A 27,523-nucleotide genomic window follows, 5' to 3' on the forward strand; every position below is an offset into this window, starting at 1 on the left:
ACACCTTTAAGAGCTGCTAGTGGACAAAAATTCACGCAAATATTAAGAAAGGTGAGCTGTCAGAACTACTTTACCCTTAACGTGTTACAACTGCTTTCTGATTAACCTCCACACAGTTAAATTCCTCAGTGGTACCTAAATCCTTGCAAGACGGCACTGCCTAAGGAGTTTTACTTTTTCAGGACAAGATCTAAGCAGTATTCTCTCTCAGGTTCGCTGCACTCTTCCAAAACACCGGCTACGTACTGCCTGCGAACCACCCGCAGAGAGAGGAGTAAACGCCGTGCAGGTAACACCCAGGGGATGCCCTTCACCCAACGACTACCAGAGCAGCGCGGCCACCACACCGCAGCCGTACCTACCTCCTCGCAAGCAAGGCCACCGGCTCCGCTGGCCAGGCGCGGCTCGGGAGCGGCCCCACGCTGCTCACCGCCACCCCAACAACCGCGCCTCAGCTTTGCAAGTTACCCGTCTCTCACATCCCCGGGCCGGCGGCGCCGCGCTGCTGCAGCTGCCCCCGCTGGCTCCCGCCCCGAGGCGCAGCCATCTGCCCTGCGCCCGGAACCCCACCGGCGAAGGCACACGCGGCCTCATTGGCGGAAAAGAAAAGCGAGAGGCGGCTCCACCGAGTAGAGGAGGCCGAGAGAGGGCCGGGAGCGGGGCCGCCACCGCGGGGAGCGCGCCCTCCGGGCCCCCGCGTCTCAGCTACGGCTCCCTCCCTCCGCCTGCCCACTCACGCACCCCGCACGTGCAGCCGTCGCTCCGGAGGGCGGGCGAGAGGAGCCAACGTTTAACCCCCGGTTAACTCCTCGGTAGGGAGGGTGGGCAGCGGCACCCAGCCCCACAGTGGCCGGTGGAGGCGAACGAACGCGGCCCGGCCCGACTCACTCACGGACGCGCCCGCGGGGCAGCGCCCGGCCGCTGCCGCCCCCGCGGCGCCAGGCTGCGGCCCGGCTCTCCGCCCACCGCCCCAGGGCCCACGGCGGGGCCCGGGCACCCTGCTGCCCAGGGCTGCTGGCTGAGGCCGGAAGGCGAAGTTATCCCCACACACACCTCCCTCGTAATGAAAAGTTTTAAGTTTCATTTAACATGAGTTTTCAATCCCGCCCCGCAGCCCCTGGAGATGCTCCCGCTTCTGCTGGGCGGCTCCCCACAGAAACGCTGGAAAAATGAGCAGCGCAGCCGCGGCCAAGCTGCCACTCTGGTAAAAACAGTCTGAAAAACACCCAAAACAAAACCCTGCCCACAAACGGGCCTTCGGTTTTAACTCTTGGGTGCGTTCAGGGGTGCCTGCAACCACCGGCAAGGCTGTCACTAAACCAACAAGCTGTTGTAATGAAAGCTCTCCCCTTCTTCCGTATGTGCATAAAGAATTAGCGTTAGCAGAAAAATTAGAAGGGTTTGTGTAACCTACCACTCTTTAGGGCAGTGTTTCTGCACGCTCTGAAATGGGAGGGTAAGTTTCAATACCCCAGTTAAAATGCAACCAGCCCTCTTAAAACAAAGTGTAACTTGGTAAGTTTTTCCTGAGCAGACTGAGGCCATAAAACAGTTATAAAAATACCAGTTCCAGAAGAAAAAGGTCTTTCAACAGCAGTATCACTTCCACTTTATTTCACCAACTAGATCTAGAAGTGCAGGGCAGCCAGGAGGGAACATGGATGCAGTTTAACAGAGCAGGCCACAGCTCCCAGTGAGTTAAAATCTTGTTTTTATTGAGGGTCTGCTAATGGTCTTTAAACAGTATCTAATACAAAAGGTAATGCTCAGGATGAGGTAAAATTCTATGCCATTTTATCTTCCTCCATATAAATACCTGAAATGATTCTCAGGTTTTTCACTGCTGTGTAAAGATGCTGTACCATTCCACTAGCTCAACTGATTTAACACCCAAGTGCCCCCAAAACCCCACAGGTTTTCATCAGGAAATACTGATTATGGAGAAGCCCCATGTTCTGCAAGCATGTCTTCACAAGACTTGCATTAGGACCTGACGAGACATGATGATGCTATTTCAACAGTCACAGGTATTGGCAAGTATCTGGCGAGCAGTAATTCAGGAGATCCTGTTTCTGAATGCTCCTGCTGCACAAATGTTCCTGACTCGTGTCAGGCACTGACAGTCATCGAAGCACTCTCCCAGAACAAACCAGAGAAGCAGTCTATTTAAAATACATCAGTGTTTGGATTAGCATGTTGTAACTGAAAACACACAGGCTACAAGTCAACTGCATCATAGCTTCCATTTCAGTACAGCCTGCACAGGAAGACATGAAGAATTTTCCCATCCTAACCTGCCCTTTCATGATTTTGGAGTTTTGTATTTTGGGGTAGGCACTGCTAGATCCAGACACCGCACTGTACCAACAGCCTTCTCTTGCTTGTTCAGATTGGGTGAGGTATTTGCCTTACATTCACAGAGAGGTTTTAGGGAAACTTTGTTAGCACTTCACGTGAAGCCCAGAGCAGAACACTTTTGAACTTCAGTCAGAAGAGTTTACTGGTAATCTGTAATCTGTATTCAAGAGCTGTTTACTTTACAAGTGTTTTGCAGTGTTCATGTTCTGTCTGGCTGATAGTTTTCAGTTAATCATTCACTTGTCAGTAGGTCAGCTCAATGGAGCCACTGGGCTCATTTACAGTTAGTAGAAGGGCCTCAACCTAGGAGGTGATGACCTTGGCCTAAGCATGATTTAACTCTTGTCTACCTGGCCACACAGTCTAAATCCTAAACGTCCTACCAAAGAGTGGCTATTTGTCCTTTCTCACAGTTAAAAACTCCTCAAAGACTGGGCTGTCAAATGGTTAATTTCATGCAGTTCCTCTTGCTGTTCTGGAGCTGTGCGCAATCTTAAGTAATCAGAGGGCAGCAGTGTGGTACCTATCCTTAAATTGATACTCGCCTGACTGAATTCCACAGCATGTTAATTTGCCTAGTGCATCATACTGTGCAAAACACTGTTAAGGTCCTAGAAAAATAAATCCTAATTTACAGATTTGCTTGATGAGCTTTTAAAGGATAATGTTCCGATGTGGAGGTGGATACCTGGTGGTTTAACTGCATAGCACACACAGAAACACACGGAACTCAACTTGCCTTTTAACAGAAGTTAAAGGTCAGCATTTGCTCTCACATTTTTGTACGCAGGAACTCCCTTGCATTTCCCATTTATGTTTCCAGGGCAAGTAATACACACAAAGACTCTCTCTTCCATTGCTTTGCAGTACTTTGCTTCTAAAGAATGTTACAAATCCATGTACTGTGCCGTCATCCCAAATATTTAAAGTGTTTGCTGAAGAATACCAGTGACTGGGTGGTGGGGGTGGAAAAGAAGAAAGAGAAATGAAGGACCCATCTCAACCCACTGCAAATGCAAGATGTCACAGAAATGCATGGTACCTTTAACATGTTTCTCCAAGTCTAGTATGAGCAGGTGGCAACAATCCGAACAATTAGATTCTGGTTTTACTGGAAATGTCCTTCAACTACTATGAAAACCTTGTCCCTGATCAAAGATCATAAGTCTAATTTTACAATAGCAAGAGAACTATACAGACAAAAACACAATATAAAATACACTGCAAGACAAGGACAAGCAGGAATGCAAACGACTTTGTTTAAACATAGCCAGGGTCTTTGCTGGTGAACACAGTTCCGTATGTATATTCTGTGATACTTCAGAATATATTCAAGTATTCATACAAGCACAGCCCAAACCACTTGACAAGCATAGTCCAATATTTTTAGTTACTGCTAAAACACTGTGGGTCAATTGAGTAACACCTCGAAATCATTACCTCACTACCAGCTTCAAACACCACAACACCACAGCTTTCCATTTCAGTTCCTGCATCTTCAAAGACCATCTCAGCATACCAAGCTTTTTCTATTCTACTCCTCACAATCAGGGACAACACAACCTCCTCACCCCATAGGAGACCATCAGTAGAGTCATCAGGTTTGGACACTAGGATGAGATGGTGTTTGGAATCAACAACTCTTCTGTGACAGTATCTCACATACCAAGAACTGCAGTTAAACCACATGCATGTCGGTTTAAAGTCCTCCAAAAGACATTAACATGACACTGCTATAGATAGGAAGTGATCTTTTTAAAATAAGTATTGTTAGAATTTAGCCTATAAACCCCTACACTTAAGACTTCACTCAGGAAACTGATGGCCATTGTAGTTAACTTTGCATGTGCCAATTGTTTTAATCAAAGAACTCAGCTCCAGGCAGGTTGTATCCACCTACACAGCACTGAGCAGTCTGAAAACATCACCCTCTGGAAAGCCTCAGGCTGCAGTGAATGGGCCTCACAATGACGCACCCACAACTCAGGGCAAATACTGTCTAATATCCAGGATTCTAGCAGTCACAAAGACCTCATAAAATGTATGAAGACAGGTATTCACCCACCCTTTTCTATCAGTTTCTTTCACACTGCTTCTCAGCCTCTTGTCTGGAGGCTAATTAATCGATGTTCATACCCCACTGCCTGCTTATGAACAGGACTTTGAAGAGACTTGGGAATGGGCCAGCTGGGACCAAGCATTCAGCTCTGCAAAGCATGACACCCAAGTTGTGTACTGGAGAAAATAGTCTTCTGGTAAACTCCGTAGATGCATGAGGTTACCTTCAAACATGGGCTACCGAGGACAAAATCAAATGAGAGAAAACGCTCACTGGGAAAGTGATTTAGCTAGAAGCCTGGGGGTTAAAACTGTGGAAGAAATGCCAGCCGGACAAGATTTACACCTCACAGTGCACGTGCAAGCGTCACCAGGTAACCGTTCTTTACCAAAACTGGTTTTGTAACACTTGATGCACATATGCATATTAATAGCTTTCATTTAACTCATTTTCATAGTTGTGTGCCTGTGCTTATTAGAGAAATCTGAATAATGGTTCAGTTTTATATGAGCTGCACAAGGGAAATGTTTTTTTTCTGTACTTCTTTTTGTATGCTACATCAACTACAAAATGTCTCCCGATTACAGTCTTTCAATTTGAAGGAATGAAATGAATACTTGAAAGACCAATTCATTGCAAACATGTACTTAAACCTCTTCTCCTAAACAAACCAACCAACCCACCCAAAACTACTACAAGCCACCTAAACAAGTAGGACTGAAAGATTCAGTATAATCTCTTGACAAATCATAAGAATTTAGCAAGTAAAATGAGGCTTCCCAACCCTGAACAACATTCACAGTGAATAGCCAGTTTTCCAGCACTCCAGATACAAAGAAGACAATCCATGTATTACAAGAAGAATGTCTTTGAGCACAGAGGCTGGTGAAGATCAAAACCGGGATCTGCAACAACACTACATGGGCTCATGTTTAGTATAGCAAACACCACTGGCCAAAATAATGAAAAACTATAGAAAAACTGTAATAAATGGCATAATTTCACAAACATCAGAGTATGCATAACATGAACCATAAGAATGACAGCAGAACCACATCAAAGAAATTCTTCACAGAAGCTAAGAAGAAAACTGGTTTAAATCAATTGATGCATGTACTAAAGATGAATGCTAGCACACAAGCAAGCACTGTGCCAAAAGCAGCAGTGTCACGAGGAATTAAGGGAAAAGAGATCAAGCTAAATGATGAAAAAGGTGAGTTTATCCCTACCTAGAGTAACATGTATGACAAGTATATTGCTGTGTATCTTGGAATGAAGATTCCCTGCCAGTGTTCTTCAGAGCAATTATGATTTTTGTTAAAAATACATTAAGCTTTCAGTCTATTCAGCGGTGCATTTACACGCTGGGATGATGAAGCCAACAGCTGAGCGTTTCTCTGGACAAGAGTAACTGTAGTAAGCAGCAAATAAAATACTCTCAATTACATGGGAAAGTCCCACTGAGTTTGATGGCACCTTTGTCTTATGTATGTTGACATTTACATTGGTTAGTGCTTACAGCACATATACCTGACCTGGTCCTTCCCAAAAGCAGTATCTGCAGTCTGAATGTTCAGCAGGCCTATATGGAACTTCTTAACATCTACAGTCTGGCCTGAACAGTGACTCTTACTTGTCTGCTGAGTATCCAGAGCTCCAAAACAAATGCAAACAATTCAGGTTCTGTCCTGGAACCACCTCCAGGCAGAAGAGACATATCTGGAGAACATTAGATTTATGGCAGGTTTTACAGATCCCATCTTGGTCCAAGCACAGCCCTCATTCCTCACACAATATCAAAGACTTTGCCCAGGAATGCCTCCCCTTCCCCTCACAAAGGCCACCTTCACATCCCTGATTTTCATAGAATTGTAGCATGGTTGGGTCGGAAGGGACCTTAAAGATCATTCAGTTCCAGCCCCCTGTCATGGACAGGGACTCCTTCAACTAGACCAGGTTGCTCAAAACCCTGTCCATCCTGGCCTTGAACACTGCCAGGGACTGGGCAGCCACAACTTACTCTTCTTCAAAGGGTTTTCTTTCCTGAGATGCTGGGATTGCTATATATGACCTCCTTTCTTTGAAGCCAGGGATTTCTGACTGTACTTCATATACTTCATGTTTGGTTACATCACATACAGTGTTTTGCAATGAGAAGGAACCTGTTTCAAGCAACACCTATGGACAAACTGTGCACCTGGCCATCATCTCATTACGGGCATGTACTTGATGCACATGAAGATCTGGAGGTAGCAAATGCAGCGTAATGGGCTGAGTGGTGGTGGGAAGGAAACCCCAATGATTCCTTCCAGTAGCAAAGCTGTATGTATTACTTTAGACATAGCAGACATTCCTCATCAGCTTGATACCAATGTATTCCATACCATAACCAGTTTCACATTTTAACCAAAGACACAAATATTAGAGAACACACATACACGCAAACCAATTTACTGCCACAAGCATTATACGGGCTTTTAAAAGTTGGAAAACAAATTGAAAACATGAAGACATGTAAGGCCATGAGTTACCGTTTTTTCCTTTAAGAGTTCTTTTTACATTTTTTGATTTGTTGAGGCCTCTGTATATTTTTACAAATGTATTTTGGAAAATTAATTCCTTTTGTACAACACTATGTTGTAAGTAACTGCCCTCCTGGGTAATTTGAAATAGGCAAGCAATTTTTGGAAGAAACTGCATAAATGCACGGTAGAATTTCAAGATAAAAAAGCAGTATCAGACAGTGAATTATCACATCTGCATTTTCAATACATGCATCTCTATTTCTCTCACTTCATCCTCCTCAAGGTCTTTATTTCCCTCATGCCTACATCTGAATGTATTATTATTGCTGTATCGATCATTTTGGAGTAGTTTGTTTTTTTTTCAGTTAGAGCAAACTGAACAACGTCTTCTGTTACAAAGCAAACAATGTCAGATTAGTTTCTAAAAATTACTTTTGCAAGGCATTTGAAGTTAATGGCGAAGTGCACGTGAACTGTCCAACACAGCTCACTGCTGACCCAATCCCTGATGTTTGCATCCTCTTCACTTATCTAAGCAGTAGCTGGCAGGGTTCCACCTGGAGATGTCATCCAGCTACAGCCATGTTGGTGGGATAAACACCACTAACTGAAGGCACATGGACATACACCAGTACTCATTGCCCAGATCTCTTTTGCCTTACACCTACCCTCACTCACTGCAAGCGTGCAGTCTGGAGCAGGAACCCAAGCAAAATCTCCATAAACTAGTTCTCTACAAACTGTAGTGATAGGACAAGGGGTAGGAAGAAATTCTTTACTGTTAGGGTGGTGAGGCACTGGAATGGGTTGCCCAGGGAGGTTGTGAATGCTCCATCCCTGGCAGTGTTCAAGACCAGGTTGGATGAAGCCTTGGGTGATACGGTTTAGTGTGAGGTGTCCCTGCCCATGGCAGGGGGGTTGGAACTAGATGATCTTAAGGTCCTTCCCAACCCTAACTATTCTATGATTATATGATTCTAGTTCAACCACCAGGAGCAGAATAATGGCACGAATGCTAAGCACCAGATAGCTTAGTTTACCATAGTTTTAAGTTATCTTAGAGATGAACAGTATACATACTGCCTCAGGCCACCTCCACCTGCGTCCATGGAAGCACTGAAGATTTACATGGGTTCCAAGAACATAAGGAAAAATAAGTTCATTGGACTTGACTTAACCACCAAGTTCTTTAAGGGTGAATGCATATATAATGAAAGGACAAAGATAGCTGGCTGTCTTATAGATTTATAGCAACATATGTGCTTGACACATCAAATACACAGTTTATTGGTATATGCTAACACATTCGGGGACTAGTTTCAGCAGACATGCATACAACACAGTTATAAATTACTGCACTGTTAAACACTGTGAAGCTGAAGTTATCCAGTACAGCTCATAAAGTGTAAGTACTGTAAGTACTGACAGTACTGTAAGACCTGTATTTTGCTCTTCACAAAGACTCTTTGGAATTCAGTTTATAAATACAGTTCTATAAAACAGGTCAAGTATCTGAGTTTGCAGGAGACCTGAGCAGTTTGTGCAGGAAGCTATACCAAAGCTAAGCTGAGTATAAAAGAAAAAAGTTCTCTGAGTAGTAATTCTGTATGGATGTTTCTTAATTCAGCCTCCTGAATCCCAGCTACAGCACGTTCTACTAGAATTGCAAATATGGGCTGGGGTGAACAAACATGCTTTGGTAAACAAGTGGTCTGGCACACAGTCTTATGTAGGTGGGGTCTACCCAGAACACTGAGAGTTCTTCCTCAAATTGTAGAGATGAGTAAGAGCACAAGCACCATATTTGCATTTTCAAACTATATACTGGTATTCTATTTAAATGAAACTAAACAATGGTGTTAGTTTGGGATGAGTGTGTGTCCCTTCAACAAAGGATCACATCCTTCTTCCAAAACATCAGCATTTTAAAGGCTGCCTAAAATCTACAGAATAGACTAGTGTTTGGTCATCTTAATATTTGTTACAAACTGTTTAGATCAAAAGACGCATGCATCCCACCAGAGCACTGTTACACACCAACTCGGAGAAGAAGATAGGTAGCAACAACTGAAGAAACACTCTACCAAAGCAAGAAGCTGTATCTCATGATCAAAAAAATGACAAGAGATTTAAGCAAAATGTTGTAAGAGTCTATTATTTGCTGTCCTTACTTTGTTTACTTATCTAGCTGTTTCCTCATGTTTGCCAGATGCCCAACCTACTCCTGTTCCATGGAGAAGCCGTATTTCCATCTACCAGCTACAGAGCCTGTTTTCTTTTTGTTCTCCAAGCACAAATACTTTCATTTTCAGTCCTGGGAGCTGTGGGTCAGTGCTTTAAGTGTTTATGTGGGTTTGAACTATTATGTGGGTTTCAACAATAAATTTATACAGAGATACATCAGCAATACATCATTTTTTACAATATGGCAATCTAGCAGAAGCCAGTTAATAAATACTGTACACCTGAGTAAGAAGCATAAACAATAATTAAATAAATCCATCTAATCTCTATATTAACTCAAGACCCGTATTCCATTATGCAGTTTTAAGAACGAACATGACAGTATTTAATCTTTCAGGTCAGCAGTGTTTTGATGTTAGCTATTATGCTACTGGGGGTTAAGGACCACAGGGAACAAGGAAAGATATTGTATGTCACAGCATGGAACATGAATACTAAGTAGGAGAAATTATCACAAAATTGTATCTATTGACATTTAGCTTTGATGTACCTACCACCATTTAAAGGGACAATAAAAATCAGATTATTTAAAAGACATGGTGTTTTATTACAGTCTTTGTTCAAATTAGTCAAATGCTTCATATGAAAATCCAAGCTACTCTGTTTCCTTCTCTAAGGCATGAGAACAAGAATAAATCTTATTCCAACTAGTTTTCTCCAACAATGCTGTACAAATTGAAGTCATTTTTGTAGATGACAGCACAATCTTAAGCTTGCATCAGAACACAAAAGACCAAAATGCCAAAGTTTTCTCATCACATGGCAATCTTTGTGTCAACCCGATTCATTAAATGGTTTTATAAATCTTTGTATTAAGTAAAGAAAGAACTTTGCTGTAGAAAGAAGATAAAGAATTTTGTAAAGCTATGAGAACTCAAGATATTGTACATCTCATGAACTGAAGCACTCAATAAATACGCTGTTACTGCATTTACTGCATATGGGAGCTGTGCAGGATCTGTACAATGATCAGGAAATTACTAATAATCAGTCTCTGGATGCAATTCCAGCAGAGGTGAGGATACTGGAATATGCACCACACTAACAGCTGCTAATAGGAGCGGTGTTGGCAGAGGGTGCTAGTATCTTCTACCCTTGGAATAACTGATGAAAATTTTAATTCAGTTTGAAGCAGAGACTGTGCAAGGGCACACAGATCCCCCCGTGCCTCACGGGCTGTTTCTCCTCAGGTCTGGGATGAATCACTCACAGGTTTCTACACCAAATTGCTTCCGATTCAAATGTGCTGTTCATTTATATAATGGGGTTGCAGTAACAGCGCTTCAAAATACCCGCTTCAGAAATAATGCTTCATTGTTCACCTTTATGTAACTGTGGTTCTCCCAGGCCTACGCTGCTCTTTTTTTCCTTTGTTTGCCACCCATTTATGCCTACCCGCACGCAGCTGTTAGCATGACTGGGAACCACAGGCAACGCAGTCACCTCCTCTGGGAGCCTGGGGTGGCAGGCAGATCATAGAATCATAGAACAGTTTGGGTTGGAAGGGACCTTCAAGCTCATCTGGTCTAACCCCCCTGCAATGAGCAGGGCCATCTTCAACCACACCAGGTCACCCAGAACCACATCCAGCCTGGCCTTGAACATCTTCAGGGATAGCGCATCCACCACCTCTCTGGGCAACCTCTGCTAGTGTTTTACCACTTACAATGTAAAGAATTTTTTCCTCACGTCCATTCTGAATCTCCCCCCTTTCAGTTTAAAACCATTGCACCTCATCCTGTCACAACAGGCCCTGCTGAGAAGTGTCTCCCCATCTTTATTACAGCCCCCTTTACACACTGGAAGCTGCTCTAAGGTCTCCCCAGAGCCTTCTCCAGGCTGAACAACCCAAACTCTCTCAGCCTTTCCTCATAAGAGAGGTGCTCCATCCCTCTGACTATTTTTTGTGGTCCTTTCCTGGACCCCCTCCAACAAATGTCCAGCCAAGGGTCCCTCACCGTGTACCTCCATTAAAATAAAGTTGGGATAATTACAGATATTTTCATCCTTCACCCATCTGCCTCCACTGATTGATTCAGAAGCATAGAATCATAGAATAGCTAGGGTTGGAAAGGACCTTAAGATCATCTAGTTCCAACCCCCCTGCCATGGGCAGGGACACCTCACACTAAACCATATCACCCACGGCTTCATCCAACCTGGCCTTGAACACTGCCAGGGATGGAGCATTCACTACCTCCCTGGGAAACCCATTCCAGTACCTCACCACCCTAACAGTAAAGAATTTCTTCCTTATATCCAATCTAAACCACTGCTGTTTAAGTTTCAACCCGTTACCCCTTGTCCTATCACTACAGTCCCCTAATGAATAGTCCCTCACCAGCATCCCTGTAGGCCCCCTTCAGATACTGGAAGGCTGCTATGAGGTCTCCATGCAGCCTTCTCTTCTCCAGGCTGAACAGCCCCAACTTTCTCAGCCTGTCTTCATATGGGAGGTGCTCCAGTCCCCTGATCATCCTCATGGCCCTCCTCTGGACTTGTTCCAACAGTTCCATGTCCTTTTTATGTTGAGGACACCAGAACTGCATACAATACCCCAGGTGAGGTCTCATAAGAGCAGAGTAGAGGGGCAGGATTACCTCCTTTGACCTGCTGGTCATGCTTCTTTTGATGCAGCCCAGAATACAGTTGGCTTTCTGGGCTGTGAGTGCACACTGAAGTCAGCTCATTGACCAACACCTCAAGTCCTTCTCTGCAGGGCTGCTCTGAATCTCTTCTCTGCCCAACCTGTAGCTGTGCCTGGGATTGCTCCCACCCAGGTGCAGGACCTTGCACTTCTCATGCATCTATCAAGTCAGAAAATACACTGAATGCTGATCTGCACAGCGCAACAGCAGAACCCCCACACTACATGCAAATGTTTGGAAGACCACTCGCCAAGCCCAGTGAGCTCAGAGCTCTCAAGAAGGAGTATCTGGCTTCATGCATCAATATGCTCAGTGAATTAGTTTGCTAGAGCCAGTCTCCGATTAGGTACAAAATAGGTAGGGCTGGAAATAAATTATTAGAATCACAGGAAGTCTTACTGGGATGGAGATGTTAGTGCAAATGGGAGAAAAGGAGACAGAAGCCTTAAAAAGCATTTTGTGATCAGAACAAACTGGCAAAGCCTTGCTTAATTATTATATTAAACCCTAAATAGCATTATATTTTGGGCACCTCCTCCATCAGCACAGACAGAAGCTTGGAGGCAATTAAACACACTGGAAAGAGTAATAACAGGCAGTAGGCAACAAGCAAAGAATATCTTCCTATTTTTTTATTGCATCCTCATTTTTATTTACCTTCACTAGGAGGATAATGTGTGTCTACCATGTTACATCCTGTCTCTCCACTTCCCTGTTCTCTGTAACCCGGCCTCATGGGAGGAAACCCACACAGTTTCAGCCATCAAAGGTGCAGCTCTTTGCTCAGAAGCTCTCTTCCTGCTCTCCCCACACTCAAATGCCACTGTCACCCACTCTGTTCTGGATCCTTTTCATGCTATAGCTGTGACTTGTCATACCTCACCAGACAGGAATAAACCCCACTGTAGTGTTCTTTGGAAAAGAGGTTACCTTTATTAATTTTGTGCAAGACAACTAGTGTAATGTGGACTTAACACAGTTTCAAGTGCCTAGTAGCTGCTAATGACCAAGATAACAATGTAAATATAAATATATATAGAGATAAGTATTGCACACACCCCTCTTATCGTGCTCAATTGACCACACAGTAATCCTTTAAAGTTTCAAAATCTTTCTATTCCTAGCTCTTAAAGACCCTGGTCAGGAACAACTTTTGCCTCTGTAACAAATAGCAGAAATAAATCCATGCTTGGAAGAGTCTGGATTCAGCATCTGACCTTTGTACAAGTCTTGGCAGCTTGTGGAACAAAGTCCAGAACCACCATGGATAGGCTCAGGTTGCAGACCAGACATGGAGCCAGTGTCAGACTAGATGATCTTTGAGGTCCCTTCCAACCCAAACTATTCTGCAACTCTGTAAATCTGAAGGCCTTTATTTTCCAAATTGGTATTTCCCACTATGGCATGTGCATTGTTACAGACAATGTGACATAGGCAGTTAGTGCCTGGAGCATTGCAAGAACAAGCCATTGCACTAACAATCAATTTAAATGACAAAGATATTAAAAAATATCTAGCAGCACCAGGGTTGACTGGTTGGTATCTCAAATCTACATATCAAACAGCTAGCAACTTGGAAATACACCAGAAAAGCCTGAAATGGGAATCTAACAACATGCAGTATCTTGATAGCCTCATGGTATAAAGAACTAAGGTCCATGAACTGACACAAGGCTCTGTTGTTGTTTAGACTCTCACTCATTTCAAAATTACCAAAATTTTAATTAATTTGAAAATTATAAATAATTTAATAAAATAATTCTATTTTGAAATTAGCAAATTTTTAGCAAATTAATTTAGTTTTAAGTAACAGAAGGCAACAGACCCTTTAGATTTGTTTCTAGACAAATGGAAAGCAACCAGTTCAAACGACAAGTTGATTAAACCTCATTAAATGGGAGGAGAGGGAATTCATAAACGTAATGAAGACAAATGTGAATGCACTCAGGTAGAAAGGAAACCTCAACAAGAGACACTACTGAGAGATAGGAAAGCAGCAGGAATTTCTCCAGGAAACAACAAAGCAGGATAATTTGTCCTTGTGCCTTGTAAAAACAAACAGCAGAAGTTGTAGAATGAGATTTATTTGTCGGGACAGACACAGAATGTGAGAACATGGTCAAACTGCTGGCAAGAAGTATAAAATCTGCATAAATACATAAGTATGAGAATCAGCATGGTTAAGATAGAATTATAATAGAAATTAAAAAAATTACTAGCAACAACAACAAAAAAAATCCTTGTTATCAATAAGTTTATAGCTTAAGAGTAAGAAAAACGTTGCTGTCCTAGTCAATACAGAGAAACTGATGAGAGATGACATCCAGAAGGCTATCATGTTTGGGACATCAGTCTTCACTAAGAGTGTCAGATGAAAAGAGTAAGTAGCATAAATAATAGCCATGACAGGTAAGAATTCAGGGAGAAGAGAGGCAGAGAGGAAGAATGTGAATGAAAGCGTGTGCACATGTGCATGATGGAAAGAAATCCAAGCAAGTAAACAAAATGAAGCAATCCAATGAGTCAGTTTAACTTCAGACTCCTGGGAAAAACAATCCTGAACAAAGTAATTAGCACCTGGAACATAACCTAACTAGCAGCCAAAAGAGAATTGTTAAATCTCATCACTAACTTCCTTTGACAGGCCTTTCAGATAGGTAGGAGAGAAGTCACAGATGTCACATCTTTCCTTTAGTAAGGCCTTGAAACTTCCTTGAGATATTTTAACAATCAGACTACAGATGCAGGAAGAATAAGTATTAGTTCAAGATGTGAGAAACAAAGGTTAAATACATCATTGCCAGGACGGAGTAGTGATCTGGAAGGATGGAGTGAAATGTAGCAGGTTATGTACAAGATACTGCCCGCAGACAGGAAACAATGAAATACAGAAGTACAGGGTGGAAACAAGAAAGCAGACAAGAAAGCAGCAGACTACAGCAGGTTGTTAAGAGACAAATATCATCCTGTTGTAAGAAAGACAAACACTGCTATGAGATATAAGATTTAAAAAAAAAGTGTTGGTGTGCAAAGCTGGAGTATAATCTGTTCAACTAACAAAAAATTACTTCTACTTTACTCTCCTTTACTCTGTCTTGTATGAACACCTGTGAAAGATGCGCTCCCACTAGAGAGGGACTCAGGAACAGTAATAAGAATGCATAGTATAGAAGATGTGAATTATGGGGAGGTGGGATGGACAAGCTAGCTGTAGTAAGGGGGTAACACTTGAAGGGTAGCTGCTACATTGGAAGACTACAAAGAGAAGGGAAGCGCTTCTTTAGTCAGTTATGGATAGACCAATCCTAATGAGCACAGAGAGGAAAGCAGGTGATGTTGAGGATGCAGCCTCCATACTACTGCACATGTTGATGCAGTCTGATTTGTGTGTTTTGCTTCAAACAGTTATAACCTGGTCGTGTGCACCGGACACCCATTCCTGGTCGGTAGGTGTTAAAAGCACTCCTGCAGAACGTCTTCCACTCTGACTTAATCTGAAAGGAATCCAGCTCATGTTGCCCAATATCACCAGGCAAAGTGAACTCAAATGTAGTGAGGGATGTCCTTCAAAAGCAGGTTCCTCAACTGAACTGTTCAGTCACACAGACTCACCTTAAGTCAAACCTGAGTAATCCAGGGGCTGATAGTGGCATCAATACAGCAGAGAGCAAGCAGGATGGGTCACAGCTACAGCAGACCAAAACACTGCTTGTCTCAACTCTTTAGATGTAAATACTTTGCAGCAGCGAGCATGACTGGAGTGACAGTATTAAGTATCTAGATGCCAGGCACTGACTCTTTTGAGACAGCATATTGACCATTTTAACTGACATCTGATGTGACATATGGATGTCATTGGTAGGTTTGTGAATGAACTGAAACAAACCATCACAATGTTTTCATTTAACAACTGCATTTGCTTTAAAATAAATAGATAGTAATCTGTCTTCCTTTTCTTTAAATGAGGACCTGTCTAGGGACTTCCTGACTCGTATAAATAAAAATAGTGGAACCAAAACAAAGGGCCAAGCACCCAAGCCATTAATCTTTCCCAGCTGCTGAGTCATGGAGCAATAACCAAGACAAAAAAACATCCCAGTTTCTCACTGCCCGTTCCTAATTTCTTAACAACATAACTTAATTCCATGATGCCACTTTCTTCTCCTAAAGAAGGGTCAAATTGTGCACATCTGTGTATGCATGCCTGTTTAGATTCTGAGCTGCAAGGCCATCATGTGTTTCTTATGAAACACTGCTCTGTAGCTTAAGTATTTGGCATCTTTGGATTCCTTGGTAAGGACTGTTTTGTTTCTTACTCTGGGCACACCATGCATCCAGCATGGTTCCCTGAATAGTTATCTGGGTTCTGACTGGGTGGTTGATGGTAAAATTTCTTTCAGGTCACTTCAAGTGATGCTCCTACGTAAAACAGCAAACTGATTTTTGCACATATTGACAAGTTTACAGTTTCATTTCTGTCAGTGTTGTGAGATTCCTCTTTCCAGCTCTATTTTAATTCTTTATAAATGAACACACATGAAACATGAGAAGAAGAAACCCATAAACAATCTCAACTAATACCAACAAATACAATTAAAATGTTTGCACAGAAATTCTGGATATCTCTTAACACATGAGAGAAGCTACAGAGTTGTGGTTCTGTTCCCAGGTAATTAATCAATTGGAGAACAGCTAAGGGCATCAACCATAAGAGTATTTTATCTGCGGATCCATGCCAGCTTGCGTTACAGAGCTATGCTGTCAAGACAGGCTTTATTTACACATTCTGGTGAAGTACTCCACAAGTCTAACATTTTATGGCAGTTTATAAATTTCTAATAGCCTCTGCCAATTCACATAAAATGTGCTTAAACACCCAGATGTTATGACCAAAAGTAAATGAATCATGAATTTGAAGTCTGTCTGAATTAGTGAGGTCAAGTCAAGCTTCTAGGCTAAATTTGCATTGCCTTGGATGTGTCAATTAACATCCAAGCAGCAGAACTTACTTTTAATCGTCTTGGATGGTAGATGAACTCTTTCCTTGTCAGTCTGCCTTCTGATTTTAACTGGGTAGAAAACTACTGTAAATATTTTCTTCTTTCTCACCCTTTCTTCCCAAGGCTTTTTATAAACAAGTGAGTTATTGTTTAGCTGCTATGCGCTATACCCCACACACCCCAAACCAAACCAGAGAAGTATGTGCTCAGATTGCTCACAGAGCACTCAGGGTTTTATACATCTTTTGATCACACACTGCAGAGCAACCTGAATACCTGCACACAAACTGATCAGGGAAACTTACAGCATCTTTTTAGCTTTGCTTGTCATAATCTGTATAAGGAGAGAAAAGTAGGATTGGAAACTTTGGCAAATGAACCTAAACAGATTTGCTCAGCGGTCACCGAGCCTCTGGTCAACAGTTCTGTGCTGTTCAAAGCCCAAGTACAAGTGCATCACTGTTCTCTCTTTTAAATGTAGAATAATTCTAGGATTCATGGCAATTCCAGCTTGAACTCAGCTCTAAAGAAACCCTTTGTTTTCATATAAATCAGTGCCTGGTTTTAGATAATTCTATAAAGAATCCTATTCATCCACCACATAACGTATTTGTTAACATGAAAAGAGACCGAAGAGCCAGCCAACCTCCAAAAAATTCTGAAGAAAAGTGAAGTTAAACCAATCTATCCAGCATATGCCATCAGAGTTACATATAATGTGTGCAGACACATACACAAGATGTAAAACCTTATTTGAAACAGCACAGTTTGTCCTTGATACAAACACTTCACACTAAGGCAGTCGACAATTTTGGACTACAGTGGCCATACTCTGCTATTCTTTTACCAAGGGCTCATTTGGGAGGGTGAAATTCAGATGGTTTAGTATTAAAATGCTGCTTGACTATTTCCATGCTAGTCTGAAAATCCAGAACGCCTTGTAAGAACAACTGATCAACCCAAATTAGTTATTTACAGGATATTTACCAGATATTTACTGTGAGTACATCAAGAGGAGCGTTACCAGCAGGTCAAAGGAGGTGATCCTGCCCCTCTACTCTGCTCTTGTGAGACTTCACTTGGAGTATTGTGTTCAGTTCTGGTGTCCTCAACATAAAAAGGACATGGAACTGTTAGAACAAGTCCAGAGGAGGGCCACGAGGATGATCAGGGGACTGGAGCACCTCCCATATGAAGACAGGCTGAGAAAGTTGGGGCTGTTCAGCCTGGAGAAGAGAAGGCTGCATGGAGACCTCATAGCAGCCTTCCAGTATTTGAAGGGGGCCTACAGGGATGCTGGGGAGGGACTATTCGTTAGGGACTGTAGTGATAGGACAAGGGGTAATAGGTTGAAACTTAAACAGCAGAGGTTTAGACTTGATATAAGGAAGAAATTTACTGTGAGGGTGGTGAGGTACTGGAATGGGTTTCCCAGGGAGGTAGTGAATGCTCCATCCCTGGCAGTGTTCAAGGCCAGGTTGGATGAAGCCATGGGTGATATGGTTTAGTGTGAGGTGTCCCTGCCCATGGCAGGGGGGTTGGAACTAGATGATCTTGAGGTCCTTTCCAATCCTAACTATTCTATGATTTTATGATTCTATGATTAATTACTTAAATGAAGCAGCAAGGCCTCGTATTTGGGGAGGCACATTGGATTGAGGAGGCACATTGGATTCTAGACTGTCAGTATCTACTCCGACTCTAGATAACCCCTTCTGTCTCACTTCTTACCACTCATGAAACATCTCTATACTTTTTAACGCTATGTGCTCTTTTTACTTCTATGAAAACACAGCCTTTTTATATTACTTATTTTCTGTAATATAATCAAGATGTGCCATTACTACTGCAGCAAGGAAGCAGGTCTTTGATGCACTTGTCTTCAGGCATTTGACAGTCTGGGTACTTTTGCCAGGTAGCTTTTTTTTCTGACTGTTCTAAACTTTCTCTGTTTTGTGGGTTTTGGTAGCATTCCAAACTCGTAGACTTAATGCATCTTGCTTTTGCAAGGTATGGTTAAATCCCATACAAAGGCAGTACAAAAAGTTATTTTTTTCTTTAATTACCTTGTATTCCTCTTCCATGCTCTTCCCAACATTAAACCAAAACACGTAGCATAAACTGAAAATTCCACAGCATTTAAGTAAAACTATTCATTTTCTGCATACTCAGTCCTTACTTATTTACTAAACTTAGGATAAAATGTATTTTAGGACTTGATAGTGATCCCAGATCATAAATACCTAACACTAAGATGCCAAGAAGTCTAAACCTAAACTATCATAATCTAAATACCCAGTCATTCTGTCAGAGTCCTGCAGACTGAGTATATTCCCAGTAAATACAGCTGTCTGACATTCCTGTACTGAGCAGGAACTGAATAGGGCACAGCGGAGGCCAGGGAACAGACGGTCAAGGGCTGCAGCACACGCTCTAGCAGATGAGTCAGAGACAACTGGACTCACTTAGCCTCCAGAAGACTTCAGGGGCACCCAGCACGAACCTCCCAGTGCCTTTGAGACACTGCACAAGAAGAGGAATCACTATAGGATAACTGACTACCAGGGCAGGTTCCTCAGAAGGGCTGCAGAGCCTCAGCCTTTGGAGGTGCTCGAAACCCAGCCAGACAAAGCCCTGAGCAAACCCTGTCTGAACTCAGGGTTAACCCTGTTTCAAGCAGGAGGTCACACTTATACCTCTCAAGGTTTCTTCTAACAAGAATAACCACATTATTTAAGATGTTTAGCCATAAGTGGCACTTACATATCTTACCCTAGCTGAATCCAGAAACGTCACTGTAATGCAGTGTTATATGCAACATCACAGTAAAATAATCTTCACAAGTCTTCTGAATACTTAAAATTTCTCATTAAAATATCAGTTTGAGCAAAGATTAATGATGCAGAGCCCTGAAATAGCTATCAAGATAGTTTCTGAAAAATAAGAACTGTTTCCAACCAGTGCCTTATTTTAACAGCAGACAGAAAAGTTACAAGATCTGAAAAACTGGCACACAGTTGGCATATATTTAGGTATCAGATTTAGCATCCTGTATTATACTGACAAATAGAAATGCTTGGGAGTGCTTTCAATTCCAGAGATGTTCAATAAGGACTCAAATACGAAGGATAACTCCATGAGACACTGCAAATCTATTCTGATGCACCTGCCACATTAGCAACATTGAGTCCAGAATGAGAGGAAAAGCCTTCCTTGCTCTGATGTCTGTTCCAAAGTATTCTGCAGTTAACAATACAATGAAAACCTTTTTAAATAGTTCTGTTTCCTCAGCTATTTCACAGCAGTGAACAAGAGATGACGTATCACTTAAGGAAAACTGGCTGCAGCAACTGGAAGAGGTGGCAGCAGGAAAGCAGCATGCTGGTGCCTCATAAACAGATGGAAACATGTCAGTCTTACTTTTCAGCAGGGGCAAAGGAGCAGAACTTGGTGCCCCTTTGGTTTACTCCAAGAGAAACGTAACGGTCTGTAAAGTTACACAACTTCTGCAGTGGCAGTGTTTTGCAATAGTACTTGGCAAGGCACTCAGCATGAGCAGCTTGCCAGTCACCCCCAGAGTTTAAGCAAGACTGCCAAGAAATAAGATGTGATATCTCTTTGAATAAAGGAGTTTTGAAATAAATTTAGACTCCAATCTTGCCCGTCCACATTCCGCCCTCCAAGCAGGTGCTTTCCTGCCCTAAAACAAAGAAACACTAGCTACAAAGCATTTCAAATGTGAAAGAATAAGGAAGCTCCTTCTAGTCAGATGATGCCTGCACGATGTCTGAGAGACCAAGTGCAAAGATCACGTGAAGATATAACATTACTTCTTCCTTCCCTAAAGGCTAGGGAGGCAGACTCTCAACACAGATATGGGTGAGGGAATGGAGATACAGGCCAGGTCACTAAGATCCAGACGTGGGGTATGGATCAGTTACACCACCACCTAAAAACCTGCATGACACAAAACTGCCAGGCTGGCACGTGCTGCCACACCGATATGTCTTGAGAGGTGCTAAGTGTGGAGAGTCCTGCAGTGGAAATGGGGCTTTCTGGTAGGAAACACTGGATATTTTGCCCCACTTCACCTTCAGAGCTTGAACTACCAACAGCTGTCACCACCTACTCCAGATTTCAGAGCCCATTCTTCTCTTGGGCCCAGTTTTCTCCTGGAGCAGCCAGCCAAATGTTGCTCCTCTCTTGAAACATGTAAATTCTCACCTCTGGTAGCAGTCTCAGCAGCAGCACTGAGCACTAGATCTCAGCCCTCCTCCCAGGGGAACACAAAAACTGGTGCAACAGTCAGGTTCTGATGTTTCCTCATGTCAGCTTCAGGCAACCTGCTGCATCCTCCATGAGATGGCCCAGGGTAAACGCAAGGGGAAAAGCATGTCTTCCCAGTCACTTCAGCCTATGCAACAGCTGCAGAGGTGGGGGCAGATTTGGGCTTTAACCCCCTGGGTACAGGGACCAGCAGCCCAGGTTTCAACTACTGGCACACAGTCTACCCTATAGACAAAGCCCCACCACCACCAGCTCTCCAGGAAAGTGAGTACTGGCTCCTCTCCTGGCAGTGTTTCAAAATCAAATCCTATACAGCTGCATTTGGAGACACAGCCATGTGTGTTTACAGCATGCTTGCCAGGTGCCCTAGTTTCTCCATCTCCTAAGGGCTTTGATCCTCGACTGAAGCAGCTCTAGATAAGGCGCTTAAGAACTTTCTGCTTAAAGAGGGAGATCCAGTGTGTTTAAGACACTTCCAGAACCAAGCAGAGACTGTGTTAGGTGGTTTGGAAGACCTGGGGGGAGGGAATAAATTGTGCTCTATTTAGAGTCAGGAATGCAAGCAAGAACCTGATTAACACATATTAGAATGTTCTCACATTATGCTGAAGGCCTTCAGTTCTACTTTGGAAAGTGTGTTTGCTTTGCTGGTTATTTTAGCATATGGGTACTACTCAAATGGGAACAAAATAAATCCTTCAATATAAACACTCCAAGTGCTAACTTGAAGTAAAAACAACATATTGCTTTACTACAGCTCAGTTTATATAAATACATAGATTACTTTCACTAGTTTCTATTCCTTTGGCCTACAGTAAAAACTAATGCACAGCAATGTAAGTCTTTGATGATTTAGGAATGACCAGAAATGAAGTCACAAAACCAATCAATAGTGAATTTTCTTTGAGAAAGTACCCACTCCTTAAAAACAGCATTTTTCCAAGTGACAAATCAGAGAGCCAAAACCAGATATTCATTTACAAGTACAAATATGTATAGGATGATCTCAATTTACACCCAGAAATGTAGGGCATTTTTTTATAAAATGGCCTGCAGCCGTGGGACAAAACTGCCATAGTCCTTGCATGCAAATCATAAACCTGAAACCATCTGGAAAATTACGTGGGATATAGGTAGGATAACTCAGGAGAGAGCTCGTGTGTGGATGTGGCTGAAGGATCACAGCTTATTAGGAGCTTATCTTGTACGGATGGGGTGGAAAATAGGATCTGACATACTCTCTTACAGTGATTAACATGAACGTGCAATTAACACGCATAGAATTACAAAATGACAGATTATTTCCATCAAAAATCCTAGATCCCAGAGGAGACAAGAGTTGCTTTGCATCTGTTTTTATTTGCTAATACCTGTGCATTTTATTTGATATACTTTATTTTTGTCTCTCAGCATACCCTATTTAAATATCTTGTTGCTGGGTCAAGTCAGCTTCAGAGGCTTGCAGCTACTCCAGCTAGCTAGGCTGAAACAATTCTGCATATTAAAACACAGCAATCACTATTTTAAACACATGCCATTACAGTCAAATTATCCACCTACTTGTGGAATCACTTTAAACAAGTCAGAAAAAATGAACAGAGTAGTAGTTTTAAAGTGCCCACATCTTAAAACTTGAACTACTTGCTCCTTGCAATGCATTATTTTATAAGCAGAGTGGGCCAGGACCCACCCAACTTACATCCCCCATAGGTCGTCTGCTCAATGAGTCTTGGACATGCAGCTTTGTCAAGTTTCTTAGAAAGATAACTGTCCTTAGATGATAAAAATGCAGTCAGCAATAGTAAAAAAAGCAACAACTCCTATCAGTTTCTGATTATCAAATGAAGATCCCCTTGGAACAACATAACCCATGAATTCCAGGTCTCACAGCACATGAGATGCAGCCCATGTATACACCAGTTTGTGTAACTCGCCTTCCCCTCAGGAAATGTTTAATCCTCTTTTAAGATAACAATACATACTGATTTTATTAGATTAGCATGAAAGAAATTAAATGCAAGGGATGTCAGCATCTGTTTTGAGTGTCCATTGTAAATGTCAATGCTATTTCAACACTCAGAGCATGTAACAAAGAAGCAGTAGCACTTACTACACAGAAATACAGAGATCACAAGCTGGTTTTTGCTGCCAACTCATGCATATTCCTGCTCTTCATACACTCCCAAAAATTAAAGGGAAGAGCCTGGCGCTATTGAGACAAAAAAAAAAACCCCAAACCAAAACCAAACCAAATCCAGCTCTACAGGAGCACATAAGTCTCAGTAAGGGGAAGCCAAGGGGCAATGACCAACACTCATGAAAGAACTGAGCCAAAGACATCCTGCATATATAAAGTCAGGTAGGTGGGTGTTATGGGATACTCTGTCAAGCTCCGCTAGTTCTTGCCTAATGCAAATCCTCCAAGTCTGTGACAGGATTTTACATTCACAGAATCACAGGATCATAGAATGGTTTGTGTTGGAAGGGACCCTAAGCTCATCCAGGAACACCTTCCACTAGAGCAGGTTGCTCTAAGTTCCATCCAGCCTGGCCTTGAACACTGCCAGAGACAGGACAGCCACAGCTTCTCTGGGCAACCTGTGCCAGTGTCTCCCCAAACTCACAGTAAAGAATTTCTGTCTAACACCCTGCAGGAGCTCTGTGCACAAAGCACCGATACTCTGCAACTCCTTCTGCATGGGAGGAGAAAATGTTACTTTAATTTTCTCCCTGCCTCCAACCTTCTCTCGTATTGAAGATGTTTAAAGAGGTAAAGAGGCAGTTCCAGCGCTTTCCTCCCTGGCACAGAGACAACTAGAGAGACTGCATACCTGAACTGTCTTAACTGCTTTTCCTCTGCGAAGTACAAAGCAAAGGGATCCAGAGTGTCCTCATCCTTCTAGGGCATGGCTCTCTGCAAAAGGGCTCCATCAGCTGCTCTGAGTTCAATGCCACGCCATCCCTTACCTCTTAAGCACCTGCTTCCAGCTGAGCATTACTGTCCATACGGAATTAAGTAGTGTTAACTGGAGTTTAGTGGTGTCTGTAACTGCAGCCTAGAAATCAAACCCTCCCACACCCAGCCAGCCGTGCAAAATGAAGCGTAACATGTATAACCACACACACAGAGAGTAATGCAGAAAAACATTAAGGCGAGAGTACTAGCAGGAGCAAGTAACACCGCTGGAGAAGGGAGGGATAGGGGAAAAAAAGAGAATACGAAATGCAGAATGACTTTGCAACTTCTCTGCTTAAAAATTAGAATATCCAAGTCTATACCAGCTGAGGAGAAAAGCACAAGTTTCTCCGTGTTTGTTTGTTTATCCATCTGTGAACACTGCCCCCAGTCCGTGACCGGATCCCTGCAACTGGAGCCGTTCCCCCACGCGGATCAGTGAACAGTCCCGGTCCCTGCCCGTGTGTAAGTCCCCGTCCGCAGAGGGCTAGAGAGGACCACGCTGACCACAGAAACAACCGGGGACACAAGGGAGCCGGACCGGCCCATGTCCCGCGTCCCGTCCCGCCCTGCCGCCGGGACAGGGGAACCTCCGTAGCCCCGGGCGCCCCCGTTACCTCCCGCCGTCTGCGAGCGGCCGACGGCACCTGCATCGCCGGGCCCCACGTACCTGCCCACCTCCCTCCCGCCGGCCGGGCAGGGACGAGGGGTGCCTGTCCGTGTGTCCCGCCGCCCGTCCGTCCGTCGGGCCTCTTCCTCCTGCCTCCCCTGCCCTCGCTCTGCCGCCTCAGCAGCGCTGCTCCCGCCGCAGCGCCGGTGCTGGCGGCTCCCGCTCTCCGAAGCTCCCCCCGCCCCACCCGCCGCGCAGGCGGGGCCGCTGCCGCTGCCGGTGTGTGAGGGGTCGGTGTCGCTGTGGGTGTCGCAGCCGGGCCCCGCCGACCAGCGCCCCCCCGGGCAGCGGCGAGCGGCGCCCGCCGCGGGGTCAGGCGGGGACTCGCGGCCGGCGCCGGCCCTGGCCCGCTGCTCTCCGGCCCCGCTCCCTGGAGGGCCCCGGGGCGAGGCAGTGACAGAGCCGCGGCTGCTGCTGCGCGGCCCGCGGCTGCCGGCACACTGTGCGGTGCGGGATTCAGGGCCGGATCACCAGGGTGCTCCGACCGCCCGTTGGTCTGTCCGGGCTCCCCGCGGGCAGCGCATACCGGGGAGCACGGCCGGCGCCTCGGGAGCGGGTGTCGGGGGTGACGGTGCCTGGCAGCAGCGCTGTTCCCAGCTACATTAACAACCCCGGACCAACCCGCCAACTGCAAAGCTGTCGCACCCTGGCACAGAGAGAGGATGGGTTTTCGATGCCAGCGTTTCATTCGTCTGGCCAGCACAAACTAATTAATCGGGCTGGGTGGAGGAAAGAGACGCTGGAGCCGTTAGCTTGGGTGCAGAAGCACCGTCCCCCTTCTGTCTTCTAGGCGTTATTTCGCCTTTTTTCTTCAATAATCACTTTCAGCACTCGTTTCTCGCAGCAGGATGTGGTAAAAATAGAGTTATCAGTTTGTTTCAAGCAACGTTTATTGTCTGTTTTTTGGCTGCTTCTCCCCCGCTTCCTGCCATGCTTTCTTCTCCACACGCTGCCAGGGCATGAAGCGCATATAACCACACCCCGCCCTGAATTTGTGCAGTTCTGCCTCAAAATGCTTCTGTGTATCAGAGCCATGGTTCCGGGTATGGCCAGGGGAGGTCCTCCCATATGGCACACCTGAGAAGGTGACACCAGCCTGGAGGCTTCCCAAACCAAGGAGAATGTCGGGAAGGCCTCAGAGTTGGGATGGGAGATGAGGGAGGTTGTTCTGAGCACAGACGGGGTGCAGGTGAAATTTCTGAGTAGCAAGAAGAGGAAGGTAAGAGGCCACTGAGAAAGGCAACAGCCCTTGCATCCTGAGATGCAAAAAAACCCCAGACTTCAGTATGGGCAAAAGTGAGTCCTAGACAAAGAGCTCAGTCTGATGGTCTGGCACAGTTAATCTGATATTCTAGTATATCTTAAAATGCCTCATGGAATGGGTCAACTTAGAAACTATCCTAAGGCATATGGAGGACACTAATGGCACATGGAGGTGATTCGAGCATAGCTTCACCAAGGGCAAGTCCTGCTTGACAACCCAATGGCCTTCTATGATGGAGTAATTACATCAGTCACTAAGGAAAGAGCTAGAGATATCATGCATCTGAACTTCTGTAAGGCCTCTGGCATGCTCCCCCACAACAGAGAGAGGTACAGATTTGATGGGTGGACTGTTTGGTGGATGAGGAATTGGCTGGTGGTCACATCCAGAGGGTGTTCAACTGCTTAATGTCCAGATGGTGAGGTTCAACAAAGCCAAGTGCAAGGATCAGGGCAAACCCCAGTTTCAATACAGGCTGGGGGATAAATTGATTGTGAGTAGCCCTGACAAAAAACACTTGGGAATCCTGGTGGATGAAAGCCTGGATATGAGCCGGCAGTGTTCACTCACAGCCCAGAAAGCCAACTATATCCTGAGCTGCATCACAAGAAGCATGGCCAGCAGGTTAAGGGAGGTGATTCTGCCCCTCTACTCTGCTCTGGTGAGACCCCACCTGGATTACTGCATCCATTTCTAGAGCCCCAGCACAGGAAAGACATGGATCTGTTGGAGAGGTCCAGAGAAGGGCCACAAAAATGCTCATAGGGCTGGAGCACCTCTCCTGTCATTAAATACTGAAAGATGGGGTTGTTCAGCCTGGGAACAAAAAACCTCCATGAAGACTTCATTAAGGCCTTTCAGTGCTTAAAGAAGGTTTACAAGAAAGACTGGGACAAACTTTTTAGCAGGGCCTGCTGCAGTAGTGCAAGGGGTTATGGTTTGAAACTAAAAGAGGATAGGCTCAGATTAGGTATAACAAAGTTTTTACAATGAGGGTGGTGAAACACTAGGGAGGTGGTAGATGCCCCATCCCTGGAAACATTCAAGGCCAGGTTAGATGGGGCTTTGAGCAAGCTGATCTAATTGAAGATGTCCCTGCTCATTCCAAAAGGTTAGAACTGTTAAAGATCCCTTCCGACCCAGACTGTTCTGTGATTCTATGATAACCATAACCTTATGTTTCTCGTAAGTCTTGCACACATTTAACATTATGTCCATGTGGGTGTCCTTGATCCACCTTCCATGTGTAATTGTTTAGAATACAGTCACACAGAAAACTATTTTCAGGACAGCTTCCAAGAGGCGAATCTCCAGACAAAAAGGTTATGCAATTTGGCCCATCCAAGAGATCCACCCCTGTTACAGAGAAGTAATGCTAAGAAGTGACAAGAGAGATTACTGCCATATGATATACTTGGGATAAAGTAATTAACACAACTAAACCTTTCCTGTAAGGCCTAGATTTTCAGGAATTAATCTTTCAGTATTAGAACACTGTTTCCACATTGGATT

At 44.0% G+C, this 27,523-nt stretch overlaps 1 protein-coding gene across 3 annotated transcripts in view; it reads right to left on the minus strand.

The window, feature by feature from the left end:
• SGK3 (serum/glucocorticoid regulated kinase family member 3) overlaps positions 1-24,905 on the minus strand; it is a 60,722-nt gene extending 35,817 nt beyond the window's left edge. Inside the window, exon 1 of one of the 3 annotated variants that reach the window (XM_034062679.1) lies at positions 24,748-24,905. The gene's annotated coding sequence lies outside the window, so the exon portion shown is untranslated. Of the gene's footprint in view, positions 1-362; positions 564-741; positions 902-24,747 lie in introns of those variants that run through there. The other 2 variants (XM_031050525.2, XM_005150784.4) reach the window with 2 other exon arrangements.
• Positions 24,906-27,523: the final 2,618 nt, after the last annotated feature.

This window comes from Melopsittacus undulatus, chromosome 1 (genome assembly GCF_012275295.1).
Source record: "Melopsittacus undulatus isolate bMelUnd1 chromosome 1, bMelUnd1.mat.Z, whole genome shotgun sequence".
Classification (NCBI taxonomy): Eukaryota; Metazoa; Chordata; class Aves; order Psittaciformes; family Psittaculidae; genus Melopsittacus; species Melopsittacus undulatus.